Source organism: Papio anubis, chromosome 1 (assembly GCF_008728515.1).
Source record: "Papio anubis isolate 15944 chromosome 1, Panubis1.0, whole genome shotgun sequence".
In the NCBI taxonomy this organism is placed as follows: domain Eukaryota; kingdom Metazoa; phylum Chordata; class Mammalia; order Primates; family Cercopithecidae; genus Papio; species Papio anubis.
The window spans coordinates 212240954-212263909 of record NC_044976.1 but is presented as its reverse complement, the minus strand read 5'-3'; the positions used below and the strand labels follow the sequence as shown (position 1 = coordinate 212263909).

Sequence of the window (22956 nt, the reverse complement as noted above, 5' to 3'; positions counted from 1 at the left end):
CGGGATATTGAGATGCACGTGGTAAAGGGGTGTCCCAGCCAATCCTAGACGTGCCCAAGAAACACATGGTTATTTTTATAAGCCGCTGAGCTTTGGAGGTTGTGTGTCTCATAGAACTATTGTGGCTATAAATGACAGATACATTAACATTTTATTTGCCAAAGAAGAACAACAAAGGACAGAAAACCTTACTGTTGCTATCATTTCATAACAGACAGGACATTTTGTTACTAAAAAACAGAATGAACATAATGTAGAATAAAAGTCACTCCTTTAAATTGAAATAGTTAACTATGAAAAACACATCACTGAATTCTCATTTCCCTCCCTTTTCAATGGGAACCTAGGAAAAGGCGGTCATTGGTTTGTAGCTGTCTGGGGAATAACTCTAAGGAATCTTCTCCACACAGGAGAAGAATCTAGGGACAGGTCAACGATCTGTCTGGTCTCCCCAGCCACAGACGAATCAACGTTCCTGCGGATTTATTCTCTTGTGTCTCAGGATACTATTTTGGTGTTGTATATCTTTTTTTTTTTTTTTTTTTGAGACAGAGTCTCGCTCTGTCACCCAGGCTGGAGTGCAGTGGCCGGATCTCTGCTCGCTGCAAGCTCCGCCTCCCGGGTTTACGCCATTCTCCTGCCTCAGCCTCCCGAGTAGCTGGGACTACAGGCGCCGCCACCACGCCCGGCTAATTTTTTGTACTTTTTAGTAGAGACGGGGTTTCACCGTGTTAGCCAGGATGGTCTCGATCTCCTGACCTTGTGATCCGCCCGTCTCGGCCTCCCAAAGTGCTAGGATTACAGGCTTGAGCCACCGCGCCCGGCCCTTTTTTTTTTTTTTTTTGAGACGGAGTTTCACTCTTGGTGCCCAGGCTGGAGTGCAATGGTGTGATCTCGGCTTACTGCAACCTCCGCCTCTGGGTTCAAACGATTCTCCTGCCCCAGCCTCCCGAGTAGCTGAGATTACAGGCATGTGCCACCACACCCAGCTAATTTTGTATTTTTAGTAGAGATGGGATTTCTCCGTGTTGGCCAGGCTGGTCTCGAACTCCCGACCTCAGGTGATCTGCCCACCTCGGCCTCCCAAAGTGCTGGGATTATAGGCGTGAGCCATCGTGCCCAGCCAGTGTTGCGTATCTTTAATAAAAATCTTCTTTCTTTAACTCTTCAAGAGGCAAGCAACACCCCTTGCATTTAAAGTATGCTCTTTCTGAGAGGCCAAGATGGCTGAAATAGCCTGGCGGAGGTCATGGGGCTGGGGGGATGTGTCTCACAATGGAGCAAATCCTTTGCTTGCTTTGTCTGGTGATTCTGACAGCAGATGCCCATGGTGCCTCCGACCATGGGTCCTTGACGAAAGCTGCCTGGTTAGCATGGCTGAGACAGGGTGAGGTTGGATTTCTTTTCTCTACGGGACTTTGTTTTCTTATTTTGAGCACCACTGCTCACAAAGAAAGCGAAGAGATTGCATATCGAATTGTGGATTGCAGATTATAAATTGCAGCCCAAGCAAAGGAATTGGACTCATCTTCTTGTTACAAAGCATGAAAGTGGCTGTTCACACAGGAAATTATAGTCTAGGGACAATAAAAACAAAGGCCATTCAAGTGGATGACCTTCCTCAGGCTGTGGAAAGCTAATTGAGATCTTTAGGCTAGAGCAAACCCCAAATCTGTGGGTTTCCACCAGTTCTGCTGTTCATAGCCTGTAACTTTGGCCAGGTTTGAGTGAATTATCAATTCCATGGCAGATCGAGCAGTGATTAGGTGTGGCTATGGCGGGCTCTGCATTGCAAAGTTCTCAGACATTTTGTTTTCGAAATTTAAAAAAATCGCACAACTATATATAACTATATAAATGAACCAATGTAAAAATGGTGAAAACTGAATGAGATCTGTAGTCTTGTTATCAATACTGTACCAACATCAGTTTCCTGGTTTTTACATTATCTTAGGGTTGCCAGGTTCAGCAAATAAAAATACAGCACACCTAGTTAAATTTAGCTTTAAATAAACAACAAGTAATATCAGGACACATTTCTACTAAATAGTTATTTGTTATCTGAAATTCAAATTTAACTGTATATCTTATATTTTATCTGGCAATCCTAATTATACTACGGTTATTTGCAATGTCACTATTAGGGGAAGTTGGATGAAGAAGGCATGAGATTCCATGTACTATTTTTGCAACTTCCTATAAGTCTATAATTATTTCAAAATAAAAAGTTCTAAAACATCATATCCTCCTGTATTCATCCCACATATAAAAATATAGGCATCCTCAGATAACCTGGAAATGAAATGGACTGTCTGCCTTACTGGTTTATATGTTATTTATTGAGCTACAAGGGGTTTGAAGAGGCTGGGTACTCGTCTCTTAGCTGTGGAAAAAAACAGTGAAGACAATTGGCAAAGATAGATTGTGTGTGGCAAGCTTCTCTTCAGATCCTGTTAAAGTCTTGAATGCACCTCCTCTGCTGGCAGTTGGGCAGCAAATAGCATTTTCACCCTGATGTGTTGTAAGTGAACTCTCTTTGATGTCCTGCATCTCAAGTGACAAACTGTCATGGCTTCCAAAGTGATTTGGCTGAACTTCCTGGCCAAAGACTAGGCTAAACTGAAATTACCAGCTCAATTTCTTTTATCTTTTATTATTATTATTATTATTATTATTATTATTATACTTTAAGTTCAAGGGTACATGTGCACAACGTGCAGGTTTGTTACATATGTATACATGTGCCATGTTGGTGTGCTGCACCCATTAGCTCGTCATTTACATTAGGTATATCTCCTAATGCTATCCCTCCCCCCGTCCTCTCCACACAATAGGCCCCAGTGTGTGATGTTCCCCTTCCTGAGTCCAAGTGTTCTCATTTTTCAATTCCCACCTAGGAGTGAGAACATGCGGTGTTTGGTTTTCTGTTCTTGCGATAGTTTGCTGAGAATGCTGGTTTCCAGCTGCATCCATGTCCCTACAAAGGACACAAACTCATCCTTTTTTATGGCTAGCAGCTCGATTTCTATTTCTTTTTCTAGAGGAATGGCCTTCAGGACTACTAAATACATTAGGATGTACTGAGCATCAATATGATTGGATTCCTGAATTCAAAGGGCCCAATGCCAAGGTGACATTCACAGGAAATGTACACTCTTCACCTGCTTCAGTAGCTGGCCCTGTGTTCTTGGTGTTCTTTTAGGCCAATGCGGTCTGAGGTTCCCTCTTGCCCCTCTGTTGTGATACCAAGACAAAGAACCTGGGTTCTTGGCTCCTTTATCATAGAACCATTTGCCAGTCATGGCAGTCTAAATGTTAGCACTCAAAATGTAAGTGGAAAAATGAGTCAGATTTGGAAAAAGAGGACCGAACCTCCTTGCCCAAAGCAGCACTGTTTGAATTCCCTACTCCACATTTTCCTGTCCTAGTATTCAGAGATGATATTCAAATATTCAGCGACATGACTATCTAATGCCTGATACACCTCTAATATTTCTTTCCCGTATTTTTAATCTGTATTCTCTGTGATTACCTCTTTGTAGGACAATTTTCTAGTATTTTTACAGAGAGAATACAAAGATAGTCTAGTCTTTCCTGTGGCAAGTCTAATTTTAAAGTTTTAAAGTTGTATTAATAATTTAGAAAATGTTCTTTCAGATTCACAGCTCATTCTTGGCAATGTTTTGCAAATTTTTTAGAATTATTAAAATGTTTTTTAGAATTATATAGAATTCTTTTCATATATGAGCAGTAAGATTTCAGAGACTTTCCATTTCTTTTTCAATGACTTCTTAAATGATCTGAATTGGTGACACTCAACTGACCAGGTATCAAAGTATCTGTGTCAAGATATGGGTGAGTTGCCCCAGAGGCCTTAGTTGTATCCCAGGGAATGAACCACACCAGAAAAGGTTTAGCAGGAAAACTTACCTATACCAGAAAGTGATTGCAAAGAGCATAAATATATTCTACCCAAAGCAAATTGGATATATTCCCAGTTTAACTTTTTTATAATGTTTGTCAAATGTATGTGAACATGATTATCATTTTTATTTGTACTTTGAGTCTTATTGAGACTAAAGCTATCTTCATCGGCTTTTGGCCTTTTCCTTTTCTTTTCTTTTCTTTTGTGAATTGCCATTTTAGATTTTTTTTTTGAGATGGAGTCTTGCTCTGTCACCCAGGCTGGAGTGCAGGGGCATGATCTCAGCTTACTGCAGCCTCCATCTCTGGGGTTCAAGCGATTCTCCTGCCTCGGCCTCCCGAGTAGCTGGGATTACAGGCATGCACCACCACCACGCCCAGCTAATTCTTGTACTTTTAGTAGAGATGGGGTTTCACCATGCTGGCCAGGGTGGTCTTGAACTCCTAATCTCAAGTGATCTATTCACCTTGGCCTCCCAAAGTGCTGTGATTACAGGTGTGAGCCACCACACTCAGCTGCCATTTTAGATCTTTTGTCCATTTTTCTCTTTACATTTTATCTTTTTTCTATTAATTTGTATGACTTTAAAAATATATATCTAAGATAGTAGACTTCATGTTTTGCATGTGTCACAGATTTTTTTCTGTGAATTAACCTTGTTTATGATGCTCTTTGCTATATAGGAAGTTTAAATTTTTATAATTAAATCTACAACTCTTATCTTTTACAAGCTCTGTTTTTAATCTTATTTTTAGTAAATCCTTTTTCATTGCAAGACCTAACAATATTGACCAAATAATAGTAGTAATAATGGGAGTAATAACAATAATTACAACTGTTATATCTATTTATTTAGTACATGTTATTTGCCAGAGATCTCACCAGACATTGAAATTATGGAATTATATTTCATTCAATTATTAGTCCAGCAACCTGGGTGACCTTATCTTGCAAATGAGGAAATTGAGGCTCATAGAGGTTTATATCAGTTTAACTTTGCCCAAGGTCACTGTTATCTGCTTGACTTGGCAGGACTGAGGGACAGGTGCTGAGTCCGGAGGGCGGGCGAGACAGGTGGGCTGGAAAGCCAACTGGGATGGGAGAGCATATGTAGCTCCTTTCCCTGTGGTAGTAGAAATTCCTAGTCATTACTCTGGAGAAGAAGTGCATTTTATTGACTAATCTTCCAAACAAGCTTTAGGCTCATTTTGTCAATTTCAAGTGAAAAATCCTTTTGGAAATTTGACATTAAAAATAAAATCTTCACACCCAAGATCATGCAATGTCTCATTTATTTAGGTTTTCTCTCACACTCTAAAGTAATATTTTATAGTTTTTTAAATATGTTCTTGCACATCTCATAAGGAGAGTATATTATGAATGGGATATTTTTTTAAAAAATTATATTTCTAATTGGTTATTTCTAATATATTGTAAAACTTCTGATTTTTATATGTAGACCTATCTGGCCACCTTACTTGATTCTCTTCTTTGTTCTAAAACAATTTTCCAGTTGATCATCTTGTAGTTCTTTGGTAGACTGACCCAGGTTTATAACATTTATATTATCTTGCCACTTATTTTGACAGGAAGTGTAATTTATCTATTGTGTGTAGAATTGATCTGGTTTTCTGGCTTGCTAGTTAGCAGCAAAAACATTTAAAAGTTAACATTAAACAGTCAGTGTCAGTCATGCACGGTGGCTCACACCTGAAATTCCAGCACTTTGGGAGGCCGAGGTGGGTGGATCACTTGAGGTCAGGAGTGCGAGACCGACCTGGCAAATATGGTGAAACCCCATCCCTCTCTACTAAAAATACAAAAATTAGCCAAGCGTGCTGGCTGGCTCCTGTAATCCCAGCTACTTGGGAGGCTGAGGCAGGAGAATCGCTTGAACGCGGGAGGTGGAGGTTGCAGTGAGCCGAGCTCGTGCCATTGCACTCCAGCCTGGGTGACAGAGTAAGACTGTGTCTCAAAAACAAACAAACAAACAACAACAACAACACAACAGTCAGTGTCATTTATTTCAATCTAACAATTGAAGTAGTCTCTTTAGTGTGTTCTCAGTCTCTCCAGGGAAAGAAAAAAAAAAAAAGCACAGTTGTTTTGGAGAGCTGGCCCGTTCCCTTTTAATTTCACCAAGATAGGGTCAGGGTATATGAGGAAAATTGCCCTGTCTTAGTGGCGGTGATGAGAAGGAGGATTTAGATGGGTGTAATGCTCTTATTCTGTCTTCTCTGTGGTGACGTCTTTGCTCTGATGGACTTCAGTACTGTAGTTTCTGGATGCTGAATTTACAGCTCTTTTTTTTTTTTCTTCACTTTATTAATGCTTCTGGATGCAGTGGTCATACTCACCCCTCCCCACAGGCCCCAGTCCCTCTGCCCCTGACCTCTCAACATGCGATTCCCTCAGTTCTTTCTGGCTGCACCCCTGAGTCTCAGCCTCATTCTCTGCCTGACCCTCTGGCTTGATAGTCCCTCCCAGCCTCTGCTCTCAGCTCTCAGGTTCCCAGCCTCTGAATCTAGTGTCCTACCGGATAGGAATTGATGGTGGCCTGTGAAAACTAACTGTCAATGCCTCACTCTGCATGTATCTCCAATTCACTTTAATGTGTTTTAATCCCATTATGGTTTTGGGTAATGATATGGTTTGGATCTGTGTCATTTCTATCTCATGTTCAATTATAATCCCTAATATTGGAGGCGGGGTCTGGTGGGGAGTGATTCGATAATGGGAGCAGATTTCTCTTGAATGGTTTAGTACTAGCTCTTGGTACTAGCCTCATGACAGCGAGTTATCGCGAGATCTGGGTGTTTAAAAGTGTGTGGCGCCTCCCCCTCTTCTTCCTCTTGCTCCTTCCTGCTTTAGCCCTAAAACATGCCAGCTCCACCTTCATCTTGTGCCATGATTGTAGGTTTCCTGAAGCCTCCCCAGAAGCTGAACAGACAGTGGCTCCAGGCTTTCTATAAAGCCTGTAGAACCATGAGCCAATTAAACCTCTCTTCTTTATAAATTACCCAGTCTCAGGCATTTCTTTATAGCAATGTGAGAATGGCCTCATACAGGTAACCTATGAATTGGACTCCGCCTAGAGCCCCAGATGGGAAATAGGAGACATAAGACCTCTCTGTCCTCAATTTTATCCTCATTTATCTTATATATCTGTCTCTTTTCTTGCTCAAAAGGGAAAATTGGGATGACATTTGCCAGCTTCGCTTTCTTGCATCCCTTTCTTCTGAAACCCCCGAAAAAGAAAAACTTCCTTTGAAACTTACCTTTCACCATTTTTTTTTCCATCATGGCTTTGCAGTCATAGAAAGACTTGGTATCTTTTCTGGTTCCCTCCAAAATTAATCTTATTTGCAAATAAAATATTACTGCATTTTTTTCTTTTTGTAAAATCAAATGATAATCTCTATCCCTATCTGCCCCTCAACAATTAGGGTAAAGATCATGTACTAAATGATTCTGAAGACATTACTTTAGTTACAAGGTTATTAAAAGAATTGCAGATAATTTTGTTTCTGTCTTGATTTTTCTTACCTCAGTGGCACCTAGAGGCTCTGGCCAGGGCCTCTAGGACAATGTTGAGTAGTAGGACTGATAGAAGGTAGCTGCCTTATCCTGACTTTCATGAAGTTACTTTAAATGTCACCACCAAGTTATGATGTTTTCTGGCAAATATCCTTAAGTTAAGGAAAACGCCTTCTAGTTTTAGTTTACTAAGAGTTTTCTTTTTTAAAGATGAAGCATTAAACGTTAGTGCTTTTTTTTTGCTTCTATTGGTATTGCATAATTTTTCTACCAGGTTAATATACCCAGGTGGGTAAAACGCTATTCTGCCCAGGTAAGTAAATCGCTATTTCTAGCTATTCTAATCATTTGAATTGAATTTCTCTAGTGGCAAATAATGACTAATAGCATTTAATAACAATAAAAGAGGAGTGTGTTGAAAATATAGTGGGGATATTTTGAAGAAACAAAGAGCTGAACAATGGAAGCGCAAGGAGAACCAAGACTGCTTGGAGGAGCCGAGCAGCAGAAACTAGCAGATCGCGTTGCTCCTACGACACCATCATATCATATTCCTCCAATTACCTTTATTACCTTATGATGTTTTCTTCTTCTTTTTTTACTTTTAAAATGGTTTCATTTTATGTCCAAATAATGAACAGAATGTTGTAGCCATAAATTCTACTTTCCAAAAACAATTAGGAGCTTTTTAAAAGAAAACCACATAATAAAGTTTTAAAAGGCACTGGGATTCATCTGCTTCTAGATCATTGCTAGGCTAGAAAAATAAAGTTTGTTCTACCAGGAATCACAGGTTAGAACCGAGGATTCTCTGAAGTGGAAATTCTAGAGTGTAATGCCATTCTGGGCAAAGATTATTCAGTTCTCATCCCCAGCATCCACAACTACCTATCAGAAGGGTTAAACCAGGTCAAAACAGTCCAGCATAATTAGGCTTCATCAAGCAATGTCATTATGCTCTTCTAAGATGCAAATAAACCAAAACAGGAAATTCTAAAATCACAATAATATTTGACGCTGTCATACAAATTGTTAGTTCCTTGTTTTATCCCCCCTTCTGTAACATTAATAAAGGGAATATTTTACTGCAAAGAATATTTTATTTTACACATCACTGGCCATGAATTTTTGCCATTCATTATTATACAAATGCTGCCTACTACCATTATCCAAATGGCATAACCATTTAACATCCACAATTCACTTCTATAGTTATAAGTAGAATTTTCACGTGAAATCTTCACTGATAGATGTACTTATGTAAATCAATGTCCTTTGGAGACTTGGAACTACTAAATTATTGGCTTATTTTTTACATAAGGTCACTTAAATGAAAAGTGATTAAAATATATCTTTCCTACATTACTATCTGCAAAACATCAGATATTACGGATGTTAGATTCCAAGTCTCCAAAGGACATTTTCAAAAGTACATCAAGAAATGGTTATAGAGATGTTTAAGAAGCATCTTCATGTCCACATCCGGTTGTAACTGCTGTACCATTTTCTCTTCCAGCTGCTTCCCTTTGCCTGCAAGAGGGACTCGGATAAGATGGATGTTTTGCTTGACTTCTTTGATATCCTGGACTTTCTGTAGCTCTTTATTTTTCTTCAATCTGTTCATTATAAATTTAACTTGGCGTTTCTGTTTGATCTCTTCAACTCTCTTCATTGCATCAATGGTTTTATTCCATAGCTCTCACTGAATTTGATAGGTTCATTTCTACGTTTTTCAAATTCAAATGAATTATCCACTGTAAGCTCTTTACCAGCTGCTTTCCGGAATGCCTTGGTCTGCCTAACTTTGCAAGGATTGTGCTTCTTTTTTAACTTTGTTATGCCGTTTAGATTTACAAAATCTGTACACCTTGCAATCGTTGCGGACAAACATCATGCCGTGGCCAGGGTAGATGGGCCCCAAACAGAAATAATACTTCTTGATACGCGTGTCGAACCTGTGTGGGTCCCCACCAGCCAAACGCCAAGCTTGAGAAGAAGTGACCACCTTATGATGTTTTCAAGAACTAAATTTCAAGCAGAGAGAATCTTATTCGTCTGGTTTAGGTCACATGTCTACTCCATGGTTGAGCAGAAGTAGTGTGGGCTCTTCCAGAATAGGGGAAGAACAATTCCTTAAAGAAAGTAGCATTACAGAAAGAAGTTTAGGGGTTGGTGGTGAGAAAGAAATGTGTTCGGCAGGAAAAACACTGTCATAGTACATGCTAGAGTGGATGTGCTAATTTTTAAAATATTTTTTGCATCTATATTGTGCATATATATTTGCATCTCAAAGATGGAATTAGTTTATCTTGTGCTTGTTTGAAGTTTTCTATCCCTTTTGGTATATTTTTAACAAAGTTTCATTAATAGAAAAACTTCTTTTCCTAGATTGATTGGTAGAACCTGCCTGATTCTGGTGTATAATTACTATTTGTTTGGTTCTAAATATGTATTTTTGGCTAATTTATTATCTCTTCCATGAATAATGGTGAACTTGGGTTTCCTTGCCTCTTGAGTAAATTTTGACAATTTATACTTTCATAGAAAATGGTTTATTTCATGTAAATTGTCAAATCTATTGCTATACATTTGTATCCAATATTTTCCTGTATTTTAAGCATTTCTTCCTACTAGTAGTTCAGGCATTTTTCCCATTCTTATCCTGCTTATTTATGTTTTCTCTTTTTTTCTGAAACAGCTCTATTTTATTGGACTTTTCAAAGAAACTGCTTGTGCTTTTATCATGTGTTCTTTAATTAAATGTACTCATTTGACTCTTCTATTTCCATTGATTCCTTCCACTTTTTACATGTTATTTCGTTGTTAACTTTCTTGCTTCTTGAGTTGAATGCCAGTGTATACATTTTTATTACATTTTCTGAAAAGTTCATTATGTGGTTATAAATATTCCTGTGAATGCTGCTTTGGCTGCTCCTCATAGGTTTTTCTAAATACAGTTGATCCTTGAACAATGCAAGGATTAGGGGAACTGACCCCTGCACAGTTGAAAATTCACATATAACTTTTTACTCCCCCCAAAGAACTAATAGCCTACTGTTGGCTGGAAGCCTTAGCAATGACATAAATAGTCATCAACACATATTTTGTATGTCATTTGTATTCTATACTGTATTCTTAAGACAAAGTGAGCTAGAGAAAAGAAAATGTTATTAAGAAAACTATAAAGAAAATATATTTCCTATTTATTAAGTGGGAGTGGATCATCATAAAATTCTTCATCCTTGTCCTCATGTTGAGTAGGCTGAGGAGGAGGAGGGATTGATCTTGCTGTCTCAGGGGTGGCAGAGACAGAAGAAAATCTGCGTATAAATGAATCTGTGTAGTTCAAACTTACGTGGTTCAAGGGTCAACTGTAGTTCGTAATTTCTCTTTTTATTTCTTATTTAGGCAGTATTTTAAAATTTCCAAGTAGATTAGTTCCCCCTCTAAGCTTTTTTATTACTGAACTTCAGTGTCATTGCACAGCAGTAAGAGAATGTGACCTGTGTGTTTTCTATTTTTGGTTTGTTTGTTTTTTGAGACTGAGTCTCACTCTGTCACCCAGGTTGGAGTGCAGTGGTGTGATCTCGGCTCACTGCAACCTCTGCCTCCAAGGTTTAGGCAATTCTTCTGCCTTAGCCTCCCTAGTAGCTGGGACTATAGGCATACACCACCACACCCAGCTAATTTTTCTATTTTTAGTAGAGATGGGGTTTCACCATGTTGGCCAGGCTGGTGTTGACCTCCTGACCTCAGGTGATCCACCTGCCTTGACCTCCCAAAGTGCTGGAATTACAGGCATGAGCATATTTTCTGATATTGAGAGGCATAGTGTGGTAAGAGAATATCCAAATAACACAAGCAGGGGCAGATAAAACAAATCCCTAGTTATGATTATGACTGAGAGACTTTAAAGAATATTAATGTCTACTATTAAATGTTATTTTGTGTTGTTTGTATATTTTTATTATTATTATTGTTTTCTTGTTGTACCATTTCACTCTCCCCCCATCCCTGGCCCATTAACTGAAACCTGAAAATCATGCTACACACAGACACACACACACACACACACACACACGCACTAGTTGATGGTACTTTGGACCATAAGGTGATTGCAACAATGGCCTGTGGCGGTGTCTGGTATGTCAATGTGGTGTGAAGAGAAGTTGCACATGCAAGAGGCACACAATAGTGCTCAGATCAGGCACTCAGAGAGAGCTGGGAGTGGTGGTATATTAGTCAAGGTCCACCAGAGAAATAGAACAATAGAATGTTCACATGGAGAGAGATACTTCGTTTAAGGAATTGGCTCGTGTGATTGTTGGGGCCGGCAAGTTCAAAATGTACAGGGCAGGTTGGAGACCCAGGGAAGAGCTGATGTCACAACTTGAGTCTAAAGGCAATGTAGAGGCAGATTTTCTTCTTCTTAAGCAGATATCAGTCTTTTTAATCTCAATGCCTTCAACTGATTGGACAAGGCCCACTCACATTATGGAGAGTAATTGGTTTGACTCAAAGTCTGCTCATATAAATATTTATCTTATAAAAAAATATCTTAACATCATCTACACTGATGTTTGACCAAATATCTGGGTACCATAGTCTAGCCAAGTTGACATAAAAAATTAATCATCACACCACTTGTTGACTTGGCACCTATATACATTTCCTTAAATCATAATCTTCAAATAAAATAACAAAATCATATTTCAGTCTAACAACTGTCCTGCATACAACTGAAAGTGTACTAACCCATTCCCCAAAAAAGGATGCAGGTTACTCAGAGATGCTTGCTGTCCTTGATATCCTTGCTCTCCTTGATATCCTCCTTGATATCCTGTAATTAGAGGTATTTGGAAACAACTTCTACCTCTCAGTTTTCCACCTTCCCAGCATCTTGCAGATATTGGGAAAGATGCTGAGTTTAAGCCACATTTTTCTTGGAAATAAAAGACAAAGTCCCCAGGAGCTGATTTCTGAGCTTCATAGACTTCACCTGTTTCACAGTTTTGACAAGCATTGTCAGCCGTTCTCTGACCCTAATGCCTATGCTGTACATCAAGGCCAGGAAATGGGTGCAGAAATGAGGGGGATCTCAACCCTCTTCAGCATTAGTTTCATTCTTTTGCCATAATTTTTCTTATTTGTAACTGAGTAATTGATCAGTCAATAAATTCTAGAGTTGGGATGACTCTTATAGTCTACCTCTTCCGTTGATCTATAAACCATGGTCTATCCTTACTATTTCACTGAGAAGGTTTTATATGAAGGGGTTTTGCTGTCATAAGGATATCTGGGGGAATTCTTGGTCTACCCCAACCCCTCTGGCTCCTGGCTCTTCCCTTCATCATTCCCTCAAGTATTAGTCCCCAGGGAAGGAGCTTACACCCTCCTGGGACATCCCAATCCATCCTTGAATGACTCTGAATGATCATTTATTTATATGGATCAGACATCACTCCAACTGGTCTATAACTTAACCTATTGCAGGCATTGGTTCTTCCCTGGCTACTCAAACACAGCTGAATCTTAGCATTCATTGATTTAACATTGGCTATTTCACCATGGTCCTCAAAGGTTCATAAAATGACCCAACTCATAATTTTGCTAGGGCATTAACTTGAGAAATGTTTTCTGCCAGGCCAGTGTGTAGAACTGAGTTGCCAACTAGTAAGTGGACCTTCCCAGAATGTTAGCATTCACTTTTGACTGTTTTCTGATTTTCATGGTCATAGTAAGTCTCATGAAAGGAATAAATAGTCTTATGAATGAGTTTGGTCCCATATTTATTACTTGTAAAGGATTGCTTAGGTTTTTCAGCTACATATTATTACATTTTAGGAGAAAGTATATGCTCTAGTGGTATTTATGTATTTGGGATATTTGAAGGGCTTGGGAAACATTCCTAATGAATGCCAATGGTCTATGGTGTAATCTGTTTCCATAGGACATTTCTCCAAACAGTTCTGAGAATTGCTTTAGCATTGCTTTATTACTAGGAAGAACGTGGGAAGGAAGAGATACAATGAAGCTCATAAAGATTTTGACATGTCAAAATCAAATAGCATTTTAAAGGGAAATAAGGGATACCACCTTGATTAGCATTTGTAGGGAGCAAGCCAGTGTGTGCTACAACCAACTTATGCCTCAATTCATTTCATGGAAATCCCCAAGATGAATATCTGTGCACAAAATTTACATGAGGGAAACTCAAAATTTAGTAACTTTTCTTCACAAAATGAAACTATATTATTTTATTTATACTCCCTTTTGTTCAGAACTGATTTGAATTGGTGTATAAGGCAATTGAATTATTTTATAATGTAATATGAGTAAAAACGTGGTGATAATATGGGTGACTATCTAAAGTGTGTTTTACAGGCAAAAAAGAAAAATGCATTCAAAGAAACTACTAATGGATATACCAGGGGTCAGCAAAATATGGCCCGTGGGCCAAATCTGGCCCTATTTACGTACATCTTGCAAGCTAAGAAGAGTTTAAAAAAATGTATTTTTAACTTTTTTTTTTTTTTTTTTTTTTTTGAGAAGGAGTCTCACTCTGTCACCCAGGCTGGAGTGCAGTGGCACGATCTCAGCTCACTGCAATCTCCACCTCCCGGGTTCAGGTGATTCTTCTGCCTCAGCCTCCTGAGTAGCTGAGACTACAGGCATGCGCCACCATGCCCGGCTAATTTTTTGTATTTTTAGTAGAGACGGAGTTGCACCATACTGGGTAGGCTGGTCTTAAACTCCTGACCTCGTGATCCACCAGGCTTGGCCTCCCAAAGTGCCGGGATTACAGGCATGTAATGTCGAGCCACCACGCCCGATCTTTTAAATGGCTTTAAGTGAGAAAAAGAAAAAGAATATTGTGTGCAATTGTTTGAAATTCAAATTTTAAATTCCATAATAAAGTTTTATTGGAATACAGCCATGCTTATTGATACACATCATCTCATATGTAACACTCATGCCATAATGCTAGAGTCAAGAAGTTGTGACAGAGACTGGATGGCATGAAAACCTTGAAATTCTTACTGTGTGGCTCTTCACAAGTCAAAGTTCATTGACACTTGATGTAGATCGTTTCGAAATATCTCCTGCCGGAGGAAAGATTTGAGTAAGGAGGACTTGCATGACAACCTGACCTGCTTTCTTGCAACCCCATGACAGCTTAACTCTAACCGATTCATTGTGATGGGATGGCGGCACCGTGGCAGTCAAGGTTTAGCTGCTTAATTAAAAGAAGGGACAAGGAAGGTGGAGGAGCAGGGTCCACGGTCGTTGGTCCTGAAGCTTCATGAGTGTCTATCAAGGTCCAGCAATATGATGAACTCAGAAGACTTTACCTGGAGTGCTACTGGTAAGCCTACAGAATGAACAGGGGAGAACTAAGAGCCAAAGAGAGAAACATGAATGGGAGACAGCAAGTATGGGATTAGGAAGAAAGGAGAGGAATAATGAAGGGAGCCATTGAGTCTGGTTAGGTTTTCTTAATCACCACTACATTGACTGGGGAAAGGATGGTTAGAGTAAAGAGGAGGAAAATATGCAATGCTTACAAAGATGATTGTATATCAGTCACTATATGTTTAGGCTCGCCTCTTCAAATGATCAAATATCATGCAGTCAAATGAACTGAGCATAATTTTGGAGGTAATAGTAGAGTTTTCAAAATGTTTCGTGATGCTGAGATTAGAGACCCCAAAATGCCCAAACCTTGGCCAGCTAGCAATTGTTGTTCCACCCCCACTCCCACTCCACCTATTTCACTCTGGCTGTAAACCCCCTTGTCTTAGGAGGTACACTCAAGACAGCTGCCAAATGAGAATCAAGGTGCTAAGACTGCACCCAATATTTCTGGTAAAAGCTGGGTTAGGAGATGAAGTTTAAGCTGGGGTCCTAAGTGGGCACCATCTACATTGCTGTACTCCTAAGTGGAAACTTTGGGAACTTACTGCCTTCAAGACGATCCGTGGTGGAGGAGGCTGTTACACACCAGTAGTCAGGTGTGCATTCAGGCCACACCGCCCAAAAGTAGAGAGTAGTTCCAAATTCATTAACAAATAGCCTCATCCGAAAGAAGGAAGGAAGAGATAGTCTCTGGATCTTCCCCATTGGGCCAGGCCTTGTATAATTTACCTACCAAGGTATATAGAAGAGGCAGGCGGTAGAATAGTTCACAGTGACCTCTAATGACCTTGGCCATTAGTGGATAGTGGCAGCATGCGTCAGAGAAAGGACCACATCAATGACTTAGACTCTTGATCAATTAAATTTGCAGCTTTTCCTTTGTTTGTGGGTTTGGAGGAGCTCAAAGTAAAGCAGGGAGAAAGTAGTCAAAATTCTCCTTATAATAACTATTCCTTAGTTTTTTTTAACTTGTAAAATAAAGATGAACTAAGTGATTTGTAAGGCACCTTATTGCTTTAAAATTCTATATTCATAGATTTACAAAAGAAGTCTTTAAAACATTCTACGTCTTACTATTCTGCTAAAGAGTCTCTCCCAAAAATGCTGCTGATAAAAAGTTTGAAACAGACCAATGTGGCCCCAAATTATCTTATCCATCTTACTCTGATGAGTTCCAAAATGGCATACCTCACGTGCATTTAGCGATGCTGACATGTTGCAATATTTGCAATTCAAAATCTCAAGGTATGGCTTTAAAATACATTTTATAAAAGTGTACATTTTCTCAGATTCTCACTTGGAGGATCAAAAAAATAATGGTGGGCCCTATTATCACCTTTTCCCATGGCTTTGGAAATGATCATGTCAATGAAGGTTGTGTTTAGCTGCATAAAAATAGTAACAGATATTTAAATAAGTTAGAAGTGTATTTCTCTTTCACACAGCAGAAATCTTGTGGGTAGACACTTCAGACTGAAATGGTGGCTCAGCTCCCACAGTCATCAGGGATGACTAGTCTGCAGGGACCCTAGTGCTGTTCTGTCATCCTCAGCACATCATTTCATCCTTAAACTCCCCTCATTTTCTTACACAGCTGCTGGTCATCATGCCTGCATTTTAGGACAAAAGGGACCTCTTCCTAGCTGAGTCAGCTCTCTTTAAGCAGATTCCTGGGAATGCTCATGTATCACTTTCACTTATACCTCACTGGTCATGGTGAGATATAAGTGAAATACATATCTCACTTGTATATATTTCACCATTTTATATATATATATATAGTATATATATTTCACTGAAATATATATCTCACTTATATATATTTCACTGTTATATATATATCACTGTTTTTCTCTGGGAGCCAGAGAAAAGCAGATTTTCCATGAATCCATTGTTTTTTTAATGGTAGTCTTATCTTGAAGACAGGGAGAAGGAATACTAGAGAGGAAATAGCGGCCTCTGCCACAGTGATGAAGAAACCAAGTTGCATTGATATCTGCTTCTGGATCAGACACTGAAGATGCTTAGGATGAGTTTTTTCAGTTTAGTAGATACTTTGGAAGCATAGGCTCCTTTGGCATCCCAGGTATCCTCTCTTTAGAGCTCAGGTCATTAGAAAGAGTGGTGGAGAAGACTTCAGTGTGAACTTGGCCTCCACTTATTATGAGGGATGTGTACTTGGGCAAATCACACCCCCTCTGAGTATATTTCATTACTTAAAAATTGAGAATTTTATCTGATACCCGTCCTACTTGTTTTCTAAGATTGATATAAGACTCAAATATGCAATAAATGAATATTTAATGTATGTATTTACTATATTATATATTTTAGTATAATATTTATTTGCTATATCCCATTCTGGGATATAGATGTTCTCCATACAGGATTTAATTTTGTCGAGAGCTTGCATTCACACTCAAGATTTTACTAAGCATTTATTAAGTGTCTACTATGTGAAGGATATTAGGATTCAGTGGTAAATAAGACAGTGTTCTTACCCTCCTGGGATTTCATTCTGTCAGTGAGTCACACATTAACCAACACATTACAGAATGCATTGCTTCATGACAAATATTCTAAGTGGTGTGAAAGCTAAGCATGGGGTCCTGTGAGCACTAAAGGAGGAACTGTGACTTACTGTGGAGGGTCAGGAAAGGCTTCCTTGGAAAGAGACATGGACCTGATTCTGGAGGAGGATTAGGAATTGGGGAAATTGGTGAAAGGTTTCCACAGATGAGACATTACATATGAAAAACCACTAATAAAAGGATTAAAAATACAGTGATTCATTTTAAGAAGGAAGGGTTGTAAAGAATGAGTTTGGAAGAGGAGAAAGAAATGTTCTGAATTTCTCGTTTCTCCTGTTTCCTCGAGTGCCTACATGTGTGTGTTCTTCTTCACACAGAGAAGAAAATTGAGCTAAAAGTCTTAATTTTACTGTAATTATTTTTAATCAAAAAACTGTATTTCTTTAACTTTATTTGATCTTATCCTGCCAAAATCTCACTGAAGTTGGACTAATAGATAATTTGAGAAATAACACCTTGTACCATTTACCCACACAGGTAATGTGGGTAATGTGGGAGGCTGTGATGCTTGCTGTAATTTTGTGAATTTCAATGATACCCAAGACCAGGGTTCTCCTCAATTCTCTCTCTTACTCATGAGACCAGGGCTCAGCAAACACCTTCGTCAAGAGACACATAAGAGCTGCCAGTTGGTCATTTTCATTATCAGCAAACTTACATGGTTGGCTCTCACAAAATTGTCATAGTCAAGAAAAGGTGGGAAGACAGTATTGAAACAGAGTGGGAAGTCAATCAAAATACCAACATCATTTACTCATGATTCTATGGCAGATTTGAGAGAAAATGACTTACCTTGAGCTTTTTTTCCCTGGGGATTAAAAGCTTTTCCAGTGCATGTACAGGCCCTGCAGTGGCTCTTCAAGATCTGTAACACACTTGGTATCAAGTCCTTTCATGTGGCTTTTCTCCAGTCTTCATCTCTAACAAAATGGACAAAAAGTTACTACATCCACTTTTATTTTTATTCTATTTAATTTATTTTTTGTTTTAAATTTTATTATTATTTAAATTGATGAATACAATTATTATATATTGTATACAACATGATAGTTTGAATTATATATACTTATGGAATGACTAAATTTAGCTAATCAACATATGCATTACCTCACATACGTTACCATTTCTGTGGTGAGAACACTTCATATTCACTCTCCTAGCATTTTTCAAAAATACAATATATTGTTAACTGTAGTCATCATGTGGTACAATAGATATCTTGAGATTACTCCTCCTATCTAACTGAAATGTTGTATCCTTGGGTCAACATTCCCCCTCCTTCTCTGCCAACTTCTTCAGACTTTGGTAACCACTATTCTCTGCTTCTAGGAGATCAGCTTTTTTAGATTCCACATGAGTGAGACCACGTGGTATTTGTCTTTCTGTGCCTGGCTTATTTCTCTTGACATAACATCCTCCAGGTTCATTCACGTTGTTGCAAATGACAGAATTTCCTTCTTTTTATGGCTGAATAAATAAGGAAAAAAATAAAGAAGGAAATAAAGAATAAGGAAGGAAAAAATATGTGTATATATACCATGTTTTCTCTATCCAGTCATCCTTTGATGGACACTTAGGTGGACAACATTTCTTGGCTATTATGAATAATGCTTCAATAAACATAGCAGTAGAGAAATAGGCACACTAATTTCATTTTCTTTGGATGTATTTACTATACCTAATAGTGGGATTGCTAGATATGGTAGTTCTATTTTTCATTTTTTGAGGAAGCTCTACACAGTTTTCCATAATGGCTGCATTAATTTACATTCCTACCAATAATGTGTGAGGGTTCCCTTTTCTCTACATCCTCTCCAACACTTGTTATCTTTTGTCTTTTTGATAAAGATGATTAGCGATGTTGAGCATTTTTTCCATAAACCCATTGGATATTTGTATGTCTTATTTTGAGAAATGTGTATTCAGGTTATTTGCCCAATTTTTAATTGGGTTATTTGTTTTATTGCTATTAAGTTGTTTGAGTTCCTTGTAAATTTTGGACACTAACCCTTCATCAGATGTATGCTCTGAAAATATTTTCTCCCATTCCGTAGGTTGTTTCTTCAATCTGTTGATTAATTCCTTTACTGTGTAGAAGCCTTTTAGTTTTATGTTATCTCATTTATCTATTTTTGCTTTTGTTGCCCAGTCTTTTGGGGTTATATTCAAAAAATCACTGCCCAGACCAATATCAAGGAGCTATTCTCCTATGTTTTCTTCTAGTAGTTTCATAGTTCAGATCTTACATTGAAGTCTTTAATCCATTTGAGTTGATATTTGTATATGTTGTGAGATAAGAGTCTAATTTCATTCTTCTGCATATAGATATTTAGTTGTTCCAACACCATTTATTGAAGAGACTGTTCTTTTCCCATTGTGTTCTTGGCACCTTTGTTGAAAATCAACTGACCATCGGTGCAAGGATTTATTTTTGGGCTCTGTATTCTGTTTCATTGGTCTATGTATCTATTTGTAAACCAGTATCATACTGCTTTGGTTACTGTACGTTTGTGATATATTTTGAAGTCAGGTAGTGTGATGCCTCCAGCTTTGTCCTTTTTGCTCAAGATTGCTTTGACTATTTGGGATCTTTTGTGGTTCTACACTGATTTTAGGATTGTTTTTCCTATTTCTGTGAGTCAATCTCCTTACTCATTATTAATGTGTTAATATTGTCCGTTTCTACATAATACAGTCTTGGTAGGTTGTCAAGGAATTTATCCATTTCTTCTATGTTATTCGATTTGTATGTAATTGTTCACAGTAGTCTCTTTTGATCCTTTGTCTTTTGTATCCTTTATTTTTTGTAATGTAGTGTAATGTCTGTTTTATTTTTACATTATTTTTTGTAATGTGTCCCTCCTCTCACCTCCCCCCCTCCCCCCTCCCTCCCTCCCTCCCTCCCTTCCTTCCAACCTTCCTTCCTTCCTTCCTTCCTTCCTTCCTTCCTTCCTTCCTTCCTTCCTTCCTTCCTTCCTTCCTTCCTCTCTTTCTCTCTCTCTCTCTTTTTTTCCTTTTGACATGGAGTCTTGCTGTGTCACCCAGGCTGGAGTGCAGTGTTGCAATCTCGACTCACTGCAACCTCTGCCTTCCAGGTTCAAGCAATTCTCCTGCCTCATCCTCCCGATTAGCTGGGAGCCACCACACAAGGCTAATTTTTGTATTTTTAATAGAGATGGGATTTTGCCATGTTGGCCAGGCAGATCTCAAACTCCTGACCTCAGGTGATCCACCCACCTCGGCCTCCCAAAGTGTTGGGATTACAGGCATGAGCCACTGCACCTGGCCTACTGTTTAATCAAACTTTCAGCCCCTTTATCTTTTTCTTCTCCTTCTTTAACTTCTATGACTGAGAATTGCTCTTTTGATCCTGTTCCATATATACTATATATTTATTCATTCCTTTTCATTCTTTTTTTATCTTTTTTCCTTTGAATGTGTATTTTCAAATAACCTGTCTTTGAGTTCACACATTCTTTATTTTGCTTGATTGATTATGCTGTTGATGGTGTCCATTTCATTTTGATCAGTGTATTTTTTACTTCCAGGATTTCTGTTTGATTTTTAAATTACTATTATTTCAATCTTTCTATTAAATTTCTTATTCTGATCACCCAGGTTTCCTTATTTTGTTGAACTGTGTCTCTACATTTTCTTGATGTTTGCTGAACTTTGTTAGTTATTTTTAATTTTTAATCAGGCATTTGTACATCCTCATTTCTTTAAGGTCAGTCACTGGCACTTTATTTCATCCCTTTGGTGATATCATGTTTCCCTGATTGTTCTTGATCCCTGTGGTCATGTGTCATTGTCTGCAGATTTGAAGAAGTAGGTACTAATTCCAGTCACAGACTGACTTTGTCTCAGAAAATGCAACAGTCAGCCTGTTCCGAGATTCTGGGCAGACTGTATTGTGTGATCCACAGGACTTGGGCTGCTGTGGTAAATGTGGCACTGGGTTATCCCAGAAGCTCAGGGCCACTGTGGTGGGCAGCACTGGGGTGGAACCAAAGCCCAGGTTCCCCGGAGGCCAGTGTAGTGCTGGGGCACACTAGAAGCCTAAGGTCCACCTCAGGCCCACTGTGCACCTGAAGCCCAGGGCTGCTGAGGCCTCCCAAAGCCTGGGACTGCTGAAGTAGGCCCAGTGGTGGTATGGGCCTGGAATCAAGTCTGTTATGCAAGCCTGAAGCCTGGGGCTGCATGGTCCTGATTGGCACCAGGGCAGGTCTGCAGGCTTAGTCTGTGGGTACTGGCCTGGAGTGTGTGGCTATCGGTGTCTTCCTGGTGCTGAGTTTTACTGTCATGGACCCAGTGTTGGGGTCCAAGGCAAAGTTCTGTGCTCACTTTCCTCTTTTTTTCCCCAAGTGGACAGTGTTTCTCTCCACACTGTGCTGACCAGGGTTGGGGAAGAGTGATGCAAGTAATGTGAAACTGTCCTTTCTATTCTCCTCAATGTGTATTTTTTAATTATTATTTTGCTGCAACCAGGAACTGTGATCTTTCATCTGGTTTCCTTAGCTCTTATGGATCTATTTTCCCTTGTGGATACTTGTTCAAATTGATGTTTCTGCAGGGGGACAGTTACTGAAGTTGATCTATTCTGCCATCTTGCTCTACCCCTTCACATATATCTGATTCTAATTTTTCAAAGAAAAAGGTATTACCTTCTTAGTACTACCTTTCAGTTCTTTTAACAAATCTATATATCTCACTTTAACCTTTCAGAGGGAAAGGTGGTACCTTCTAAGTGCTGTCTCATCTCGGTAACATAGAGGTCTATATCTGTGACATATTAGAGAATGACCAATAACAGTGCCTCAACTAACAAAGATATTTGAATCTGTAACATAACAAGATGGCTAGAGTTGGTGGTTCCAAGGGTGGTTCAGAAGCTCAAGGTCATCGTTGAGGACTCACTGACATTTCTTCAAACACTGTGCTCTAAGATCCCAGTGTGTTGGGTCTTCCTCATACTTGCTCCTTGATGGTTATAAGAGAGAAAGCTCAGTTGCTGACATCAAACCCTGACAGCACATGGAAGGCAGAGCCTTCACTAGCAGACTCTTCTTGCAGGCTTGTCTTTCTTATTAAAAGAAAATATTTCTCAGAAACCTCTTGGCCGATTTCCAGTTATGTCCTCTTTGATGAGACCTGTGTCATATGGCCACTCTTAGCTGCAGGGAAGACTGAAAACAAGTGTCTGTCAAATGTCATTGTTGTTACTGTCATTGTTTGATCTGAACAAATGGTTCTGATCACTACAATTTAGTCCCTGGGTTCCAATCAGACCTTTATTTTTCTGCCCAACTGTTTCGGTGGCAAAATAAAAAGGGAGAAGAAAATAAAAAATTTGTATACTCTTTCAAAAAGTGTCCCTGATTGTTTATTTCAAATAGCTTTTCCTTCTATAACCTAACCATCTAAGACAGTGATGGGGAAATATTTTGGACTTAAGAACCCTTTATGCTTTTAAAAATTATCAAGAAC

At 38.9% G+C, this 22956-nt stretch overlaps 1 pseudogene; it reads right to left on the bottom strand.

The window, feature by feature from the left end:
- Positions 1–8713: 8713 nt before the first annotated feature.
- Positions 8714–9476, bottom strand: LOC100997986 (annotated as a pseudogene).
- Positions 9477–22956: the final 13480 nt, after the last annotated feature.